This window comes from Siphateles boraxobius, unplaced genomic scaffold, assembly GCF_051911475.1.
Source record: "Siphateles boraxobius isolate OS27281-9 unplaced genomic scaffold, OSU_SipBor_1 130, whole genome shotgun sequence".
In the NCBI taxonomy this organism is placed as follows: domain Eukaryota; kingdom Metazoa; phylum Chordata; class Actinopteri; order Cypriniformes; family Leuciscidae; genus Siphateles; species Siphateles boraxobius.
This window is the reverse complement of record NW_027508734.1, coordinates 620,802-628,453: the sequence shown is the minus strand read 5'-3', so window position 1 is coordinate 628,453 and position 7,652 is coordinate 620,802.

The window sequence follows — 7,652 nt, the reverse complement described above, 5'->3', positions numbered from 1 at the left end:
AAGTACTGACACTTCTGCAAAAGGAGCTGTAGAAGGGGTTCCTCCTCCCGGCAGACAGTCAGGGTTTTACTGCCATTACTTCATTGTTCCGAAAGAGGATGAGGGGTTGCGTCCTACTCTAGACCTGCGTCAATTAAACAGCATATTATGCTTACGCTAAATATGATTGTGTCACAGATTCAGTCCGAGGACTGGTTTGTCACAATAGAGTTAAAGGACGCTTACTTATCTTTCCATCCTCATCACAGGAGGTTCCTGAGGTTTGCTTTCAGGGGCGAAGCATACCAGTATCGGGTTCTTCCATTCGGCCTAGGTTATCACCCCACACCTTTTACAATATGCGTGGATGCAGCTCTGGCTCCTCTGAGATTCCAGGGCATTCGCGTATTAAATTATATCGACGATTGGTTGATTTTTAGCTCAGTCCGAGCTTTTGGCAGTTCAACATCAAGATGTCGTTCTGTCCCACATAAGGAGGTTGGGGTTGCGGCTCAACACCAAAAGGAGTGTACTCCTCCCAGCTTGAGGACCACTTTCTAGGTGTATTATGGGATTCGACAACAATGCAAGCACGTCTGTCTCCTGCACGTATTTCTGCGATTCTCACAGCCGTAAAGAATGTAAAACTAGGTCAGTCACTCACTGCAAACAGTCTCTGAGACTGTTGGGTCTCATGGTAGTTGCGTCTAACGTAGTTACTTTTGGCCTTCTGTACATGAGACCCCTGCAGTGGTGGCTCGGGACCAAGGGGTTTTCTCCGAGGGGAAATCCGTTTTTCGCATGATCAAGGTCACGCGGCTATGCCTTCGTGCCTCGGTCATGTGGAAGAAACCTTGGTTCCTCGCCCAGGGCCCAGTGCTGGGTGCTTCTTGTCGACGCGTCACGCTATCGACGGATGCTTCCCTCACAGGATGGGGGGCGGTCATGAGTGGCCGCTCGGTGAACGGTCTTTGGCTGGGGCTCATGGCAGTTGCGTCCAACGTAGTTACTTTTGGCCTTCTGTACATGAGACCCCTGCAGTGGTGGCTCGGGACCAAGGGGTTTTCTCCGAGGGGAAATCCGTTTTCGCATGATCAAGGTCACGCGGCTATGCCTTCGTGCCTCGGTCATGTGGAAGAACCTTGGTTCCTCGCCCAGGCCCAGTGTTGGGGGCTTCTTGTCGACGCATAATGCTATCGACGGATGTTTCCCTCACAAGTCGGGGGCAATCATGAGTGGTTGGTCGGCGAAGGGTCCGGACAACACACTGATGGTCTCGTATATCAGAGCAGATATCCTGTTGAGGCAGGGGCTGTGGCCCGGGGAATGGAGACTTCACCCCGAGGTGGTGGAGCTTCTTAGGGAGAACTTCGGTCAAACTACAAGTCGACCTTTCGCATCGCTTGTACAATGCATTGCCCTTGTGTTTCTCCCTCACGCATCCAGCTCCGCTTGGACTGGATGTAATGTAATAGGTGTGGTTGCCACTACACCTATACGCTTTTCCCGATATCTTTGCTCCTGGGAGCTCTGGAGTTGTGGATACTGTGGGCTCGGCCTCTGAGGGGGCCCAGCTCATAGATTCAGGTTTCTCGACCGAGGTCGTGGAGACCATACTCCAGTCTAGAGCTCCCTCCACGAGAAGACTAATATGCTGTTCTCTGCCTGGTGCAGAGAACGCCTTCTGAATCTCGTTTCTGCCCTTTTTGGTACAGTACTTGATTTCTGTAATGAATGTTTCTTTGCTGGGCTATCTCTGAGGAGAGATCCCTAATTTTGTCTTCTCCGTGGTACATGAGGCTGAGGCCTGCACGTACTTGGATTTGCACCTGGTTGGTGGTAGTATTTCTTCACCCCAGATCGGGCTGTATTTCTAGGTCCCTACTAAATGTGCGGTCATTTGTGCTCCAGGCCTTCTGTCCTCCACCTTTAATACCCCAGATCAGGAAAATCTTAAATCTGTTATGCCCTGTCCGGGCTTTGGATGCTTAGGTCCACAGAGCTGCTCAGTGGCGTTTATCAGAACAATTATTTGTCTGCTTCGGGTAACCTAAGATAGGTTGCCCTGCATCTAAACAGATAATGAGCAAGTGGGTAGTTGAGGCTATCTCACTGCTTATGAAGCGGCCGGACAGCGTTCACCTGTGGCTGTTCAGGCCCATTCTACTAGGAGTATGGCTGCCTCTAGGCTTTAATTTCGGGTGTTTCCCTTCAGGATATTTGTAATGCGGCAGGCTGGTCCTCACCTCATACATTTGTCAGATTTTATGACCTACACCTCTCCACTCCCGGGGCTAGGTTGCTTGCTTCTAGTGTGCGCAAGGACTTCACACAGAACGGGCATTTGTCTTATGGCGTAGTGGGTATGGGGTTCCCACCGCGTCTCAACGCAGCTCGAGTTCCCTTGAAAGGGAACGTCTCAGGTTACGTATGTAACCCTGGTTCCCTGAGAGGGAACGAGACGCTGCGTTCTCCCGCCATACTTTCTGCATGCCCTGATCGACTTGCTTCAGGCTTTTTCAGAAGCTGTCGCGGTCTGTTTTCTGGTGTGCTTTATAGCGTCCTGGTCTATGACGTCACCGCCTATGACGTCTCGCTCTTCCATTGGACTGATTATACACGTGCTTCACGACACAATCACGCAGAGCGTTCCCACCGCGTCTCAACGCAGCGTCTCGTTCCCTCTCAGGGAACCAGGGTTACATACGTAACCTGAGACGTTTTTCAACTTTTTCTAATAGAATGTGCTACTTGCTTCTTCGTAATAAAAATAAAAATTGATAAGAATGTGAATGTGTGCCTTGAAATGCAATGTAAGTCGCTTTGGATAAAAGCGTCTGCAAATGCATAAATGTAAAAGTAAATCAGAATCAGAATCAGAATCAGAAAGAGCTTTATTGCCAAGTGTGCTTGCACACACAAGGAATTTGTTTTGGTACTGAGGCTTCCAGTGGACATATACAAATACAACATGAAACATAATACTACAAATTATAAGAATAAAAAATAAAAATATAAATATATGAGAATAAAACTATCACAGTTGGGTTTAGTCAGAATAGACATTTTCAGATTTACAGATTGTGAACCTATTTACAGTGTTTTGAATATTATAAATAAATAAATCTACATATAAGTATCACCTGAGTTGTGGGATATTGCACTAAACAGTGGGAGTATTGCACTTACAGGCATATGCCTTGGGAGGAGTGTTAACTGTTCAGGAGGGAAATGGCCTGTGGGAAGAAACTGTTCCTGTGCCGAGATGTTCTTGTGGCCAGTGATCTGAGTCTCCGTCTTGACGGTAACAGTTCAAACAGGTGGTGTCCAGGGTGAGTGGAGTCTGTGATGATTTTACCTGCTCTCTTCCTCACTCTGGAAGAGTACAGGTCCTGGAGGTTTGGCAGGGGGGCACCAATAATCCTCTCCGCAGTCCGGACTGTCCGTTGTAGTCTCCTGATGTCTGATTTGGTAGCTGAACCAAACCAGACAGTGATGGAAGCGCACAAGACAGACTCAATGACGGCTGAGTAGAACTGAATCAGCAGATCCTGTGGCAGGTTGAACTTCCTCAGCTGGCGAAGGAAGTACAGTCTCTGCTGGGCCTTTTTCACAGTGGAGTCAATGTGATTGTCCCACTTCAGGTCCTGAGAGATGATAGTGCCCAGGAACCTGAATGACTCCACTGCTTCCACAGTGCTGTTCATGATGGTGAGTGGGAGGAGTGCTGAGCTGTTCCTCCTGAAGTCCACGATCATCTCCACTGTTTTGAGCGTGTTCAGCTCAAGGTTGTTATAACTGCACCAGGCAGCCAGCTGTTCAACCTCCAGTCTGTAAGCAGACTCGTCACCGTTTCGGATGAGACCGATGACAGTGGTGTCGTCTGCAAATTTCAGGAGCTTGACAGTGGGGTCTTTAGAAGTGCAGTCATTAGTGTACAGGGAGAAGAGCAGTGGGGAGAGAACGCACCCTTGGGGAGCGCCAGTGCTGGTGGTGAGAGTCCTGGATGTGTGTTTCCCCAGTCTCACTCGCTGCTGCCGGTCCGTCAGGAAGCTGGTGATCCACTGACAGATCGAGGATGGTATGGAGAGCTGGGTCAGTTTGGCTGTGAGAAGACCAGGCATGATGGTATTGAAGGCCGAACTGAAGTCCACAAAGAGGATCCTTGCATAAGTCCCTGGTCTGTCGAGATGTTGCAGGATATAATGCAGTCCCATGTTGACTGCATCATCCACAGACCTGTTTGCTCTGTAAGCAAACTGAAAGGGATCCAGCAGGGGTCCAGTGATGTCCTTCAGGTGGGCCAGCACCAGTCTTTCAAACGACTTCATGACCACAGGCGTGAGAGCGACAGATCTGTAGTCATTAAGTCCAGTGATTTTGGGTTTTTTGGGGACAGGAATGATAGTGGAGCGTTTGAAGCAGCAGGGAACTTCACACTGCTCCAATGATCTGTTGAAGATCTGCGTGAAGACCGGGGCCAGTTGGTCAGCGCAGGCTTTTAAACAAGCAGATGAGATGCCGTCTGGGCCTGAGGCTTTCCTAGTCTTCTGTTTTTTGAAGACTCGGCTCACGTCCTCCACACAGACCTTAAGCTCAGGTTGGATGGCAGGAGGGAGGAGTGATAATTGGAGAACAGGAGGTGATGCTGAATGTGTGAAGTGCAGATCAGACCGGGTGTGTGGTGTGAATGAGGGCTTTTCAAACCGGCAGTAAAATGAATTTAAATCGTCAGCCAGGTGTTGATTGTCCACAGATCGAGGGGATGGTGACTTGTAGTTGGTAATGTTCCTCAGGCCATTCCAGACTGATGATGGGTCGTTGGATGAAAACTGGTTTTTCAGTTTATCAGAGTAGTTCCTTTTAGCAACTCTGATCTCCTTTGTCAATCTGTTTCTGGCCTGGTCATACAAGATTTTATCCCCACTTCTGTAAGCATCACAAATGATTACACAAATGTAATCATTGGTGAAATTTACTAGCAATTTCTTAGTGAAAATGATCTCGAAGTAAATCCTGCACCAGATCCAGTGTATTTCCAGTGTACACTGGAAACACAGTGACGGCAGTGATGGAGGACAGACGCTGAGTTAGGGAAGAATACTTCTTAAAGTAGGACGTTACATTCTAAAAAAGTAACAAATGATGTGACATTGTTACTTTTAATGGAATGTTACTTTCTGCGTCTGAGACTCTCCTCTCGGTTTTTGGATGTGACACTTATTTGTATCTGCAAAATCCGTTATTGATTGATGACCTGTAGTTTTCAAAGCTGTGAACAACATGGGAAAGGAGGAAAGGTTTGACACACACTGACTGCTTTTACTGAAATCTCACCCTCTCGAGCCAGAATTATGTCGTATGAAAACTGACTTAACCGAATTCATGTTTATACATCATTCTGAAACATTCATCTAACATTTTTTTAACGTTACTACTTGTTTCAGAACATTTAGAGAACATCTAAAAGAAACATTCCCATAATTTTTGAAGAAAAATGGAGTGTTCACTTAACGTTCGTATAACCAAGAAAAAAAAAAACGTTTTTAAAAAACTGTCACGACGCTACACAGGGGAACAGTAGATCCAGTAGCAGTATGTTTATTGGGTAATCCGTACACGTAATCCAGTCCAGGCAAGGGTCAAACACCATATAAGCAATCCAAGAACAAAACAAGAACGAGAACGAGAACGAGAACGAGAAACGAGCAGAAACAAACCTCAGAAGTGTGGTGACATAAAACAACGACTCCGTGACAAACACTAAAACAGACAGGGTATATATACACACACAGAACTAACAAGGTGATGGAGAACAGCTGAGTGCAATGAACTGATGAGTGACAGACAGAATGCTGGGAAATGAAGTTCCAAAGTGAATGACACCGTGGAGAAGGAGGACCTCTAGTGGACACCAGGGAACACAAACCCAACACTGTGACAAAAACGAACGTTCAGAGACAACGTTTCCACAACTTAATGGGATTGTTAGCAAAATATTCGTAGAACATATTTTTGTCAGCTGCCTGCTTAGCAATTTTAAAATGTAATTGATCAGTAACAAATTAACTATATTTCAATTATATAAATCACATTTCTCCCAATGATTTAATAACTTTCCCAGACAGCAACATACAGTAGTGTCGACCCAGATCCGGCCCACATCTGGTACACATGGATCCCACACGCCCCGGATCTGGGCCGATACTATGTTGCTGTCTGGGTTGTGGTGTTTGATAATTAAGTGCATTTCTTTCTTTCTTTTTAAACGTTTTTCGGGTTTTTGTGTGCATCTGACTAGTTCATAAGCTCTTTGTAAAGTATTGTGTGTTGATTTCTTCAGCGAAGAGAAGTAGTGTTTCAGTGCAGCTGATGAGTAAGTAACTGGCAGTGGTAATTTGTTCTTGAGTTTATACCACATAAGGCTTTCTGTAATAATCTAGCCCTCATGCAAAGCATTTCATTACCTGAGGACAGTGATGGGTCTTCTCTTTCCTACAATCTAAAGCCCAATAGCCAAAAGCAAAACACATGGAAATGATCTCTGATCCGATGGATGCACATGACAAGTCAAGTAATCTCATTTGGTTGTTCTCAATGAGACATATTAAAATAAAATTTGTTTATTTGATTTAGTTGTTTACTATAGAAATGTGTTTTGATTCAGTCAGAAACTGTATGGAGGCCAAATGCTCCAAATAAACTGGATAAACCCACTGGACCCACCTACTGTCTTTGGTTCACTGCAGTTTTAAGGAGAAAATACTCAGCAATGCTGTCGTCTTATGAATTTACACATGGTTTGTGTTAAAGCATATTAAAAACACCACATAGACATATAAACAACATTAAAAACTAGCTTTTCACCACAGGGGGACTTTAAATAGTGGCTGGTGAACTGACTCTCAAGCGGGGTTGTGCTTTGGTTCGGATTTGGTTTTTTAAAGATGTAGTCTGTAAGAATGACAACTAGTGGTCAAAATAGGTACTGCAGTCGAATTCAAAATAATAGAGATCGTCGTTTCTCCTGCCCCGCCTCCTCAGACTCGACGCTCACACAGGTCGCCAGTTTGAGCACACGCAACAGGAGCGAGTGCAATGGACAATGAAAATTGGCAACGTGCATTATCACAAACCAAAACAATAACAAACATTCCAGCCCGGAAACGCACGTCTCAAAGTAAAATAACTGGATGTAGGAGTGTTTTACAGAGAAACGAGTATGTGAACTTAGCATGTTTCCTTAACGTCTGCAAACATATTATTGTACTTTTATGTTTTAGTCCATGTTTAGGTCCTGACTTTGCTTAGGGCCCCCAGAATGATAAGTGCTGTGACAAAAGCCACAGGAACAATGGCTGTGTCTGAATTCACCCCATTAACTGTTGAATAGTAGTTTATTTTAGCCATATGTAGTGGTGTCCGAAACCATATTGGACATTATTGAGTACACTCGTTCAATCCCACAATGCACCACAATAACAATTGTACAACTGATGTACGCTCAATGCCAGAGAATACCCATAATGCACTGTGAGGGTCGTGCCGAATGAATCCATCCAGTTTCCAAACCCCTGGTCCAATGTGGCTACAGCGTAATATCAAACAGGAATAAATTCCTTTTTAATTGTTTATTGCATCGTTTAATTAAGCTTAATACATGCTAGTTTCCA